Raw genomic sequence first — 2,901 nt, 5'->3', positions numbered from 1 at the left:
TGGGGGAGATTACTAGGCACTGACACTTTGGACACGAGGAGCAACACTTTTGTCAGGATCAAGTCACGTGCTGAAAACTGAGGTCTATTTAGAGGGGCTTGTGAATAAACAAGTCATGTTTCATTTATCTAATCCAGATAAATTGAGACAATGGTTGAGATTTACAGGGTGAGAAATTTCAGCATATGTAGCAAAATCAGAGTCAAAAATATAATTATAATTGAGTTTATAAAACAATTGCATTTGTACATTTGTAACTGGAGTACTAATAAATAATCAGCATAATCAATCAAATAAACAATAAAATTAAAAGTCTTAGTAACAGTATAATATACAGTACTTACATACAATTGGGCAGGAATGTTTATCATTAAAAAGAGATTTAATAAAAAGGAGAAGATTCTCAGGCATATTAATCATTGATAGTGCTTCAGTTATAATCCCAGACTGTCAGTGTCAGCAGTGTAAAACCCAAGGAAGCTGAGGAGGGATTATCGCCATGAAAGACATGAAGTAATTGTTATCTCATTCGGGATTATTTCCAGCCATAGTTATTGTGCACGTACGCTCATGAAACCAAGTGCAGACTGAAGCAAACAATCTGAGTATGCACATATAAACTATAAATGTGTTTGAATGTTCATTATAGCATGCAGTTTACAAAAAAGTGACTTCCTTTAACATTAAATATTTCTCATGCTAATTTAGTTCTGAGCATTAAAAGATTTAAAAATCCCTGATCCCACTTTGTGGTCCTTTGATATCATTTTTACTTCCATTTGATGTTTTTATTTATTTATTAATTTGTTTGTTTTTATTTTTATTTTTTGCCACAGAATATGTAATATTTGATTGTTTTACATGTTTCCCCCCTCACCTTAAAACGACAACGACTAAGTGATGGACAGCTGAAGATAGGAAAGGAAAGGAAATGTATGGTGTCCCATACTCGGAATTTGTGCTCTGCATTTCACTCATCCAAGTGCACACACACAGCAGTGAGTAGAGAAGCGCGCACACACACACACACACACACACACACACACACGGAGCAGTGGACAGCCATTTTTTGCTGTGGCACCATGGGGAGCAGTTGTGGGTTCGGTGCCTTGCTCAAGGGTCTCACCACAGTTGTTGTACTGCAGGTGGAAGAGAGCGCAGTACATTTACCCTCCCACCTACAGTCCCTGCTGGTACCAAGATTGGAACCCGCAACCTTTGGGTTACAGTTGAGCTTTGTTGAACTGCACAGCCAATCATGTCGAAGCGATATGACATTTGGGCCAATCACAATATTGTTGACCCAAATATTTTCATAAATAACACATTACTCAGATTCTAACTATTATTTGTTTTTATTTCTCAGACCTTCCCTTGTCAATAATGTTAAATAAACAATTGATTAAATAAAATATATAAAACATTGCTATTTATCATTTCTTTATATATTTAATGCACTGTAAATGGAGCATGTCTGGAACCTCCTTTTTTGTTTCTTCAGGGATGTTAATCATCTCCACAACTTTTCAATTTATGGATGAAAAAGCAAACAATGTGCCAATCAGATAGTACTTGTAGGCTGAAAATAGCCTAACATTTTGTGTCAGGATTTGGAACATACTGTATAAATTGGTACTCAAAACTGCTAAATATGCATGAGCAATGAATTATTATGTTCATCTGTTATAATTCTCAACATTCTATTGTATACCCACCTATTTCCACTTAAACAATTTATATTGTAATCAATGTAATTGTAAAGTTTATAAAGTTTAGTGTGAAGTTTATTGCCATAAAAGGCAGTTTTTACATGGTTAGGAAAAAAATAATGGCTAAAAAAGAGAACAATAATAATTATAATTCCTTACATTTATATAGTGCTTTTCTGGGCACTCAAAGCGCTTTACATAGAAGGGGGGAATCTCCTCAACCACCGCCAGTGTGCAGCAGGGCCGGACTGGGACGCAATTTCAGGCCGGGAAATCTCACACATACAGGCCACACATAAAAAAAGGGGCCACAATTGTACCTTTTAGGGTACAACAGCTTGTCACTGGAGCAGTACTCTTAAAAGGACATCTTTCTACCTTTTTTACCCCTAATAGGTACATATTAGTACCTTAGAGTAGTAATTCATACCCCTAAGTAGGGCTGCACGATAAATCACATGCGATATTTAATGTGCATCTTGTCAGTAAAGCCGGTTCTGTAATCAGCGGTAAATCTCCATCACGTGCGTGCTTTCACATGGAGCAGCATTTACTACACAGAGCCGTTGTTCACTGACAAGCTGCGCAAAACCATGTTCATCGTGTCCACGTTCAACTGTGTCCACCTTGTTGAAAACAACCACCTAATTTAAATTTGTTAGCACAGAATGTTATTTATCTTAAAATGACTTAAATACCCAAGATGGAACAAACCTATTTTTAATACATATATATTTTAAAAAAAAAATTGTGTTTAAGTGCCTATTTATAAAAATTAGTGCAATACCTTCATTGAAAAATCCTAATAGCCTACTGAACACACTATTGAATTGACTCATATTTTTGTTTTGCTGTCTGCTCTCCCTCCTTACCTAAACTATAAATCCATGCGAATATCTGTCTGCTAAATGTATTAATGTAACTTTACAGTATGATGTCCTTTAGCATAAAGTATTCTGACATGATAATAATGGGGTGCTCCTGATAGCCTAACAGTTGCTAGCAGTTTAATACTCAGCTAAGTTAGCAGACAAAACTATAGTGACTAAGGGATTATATTTGGGGATCCGTGGCATTAATTGTTGGACAGCGTGTTCTCTCTCTAACACACAAAGACTTTATCAATAAAATAGTTGGGAAAGCCGGTCATATGCGAGTAATTCATATTCACGCGCTCTCTTCTGCTCTCTCT

This window comes from Sinocyclocheilus anshuiensis, unplaced genomic scaffold, assembly GCF_001515605.1.
Source record: "Sinocyclocheilus anshuiensis isolate Anshui unplaced genomic scaffold, SAMN03320099.WGS_v1.1 scaffold1009, whole genome shotgun sequence".
Taxonomy (NCBI): Eukaryota; Metazoa; Chordata; class Actinopteri; order Cypriniformes; family Cyprinidae; genus Sinocyclocheilus; species Sinocyclocheilus anshuiensis.
This window is presented reverse-complemented; position numbering follows the sequence as displayed.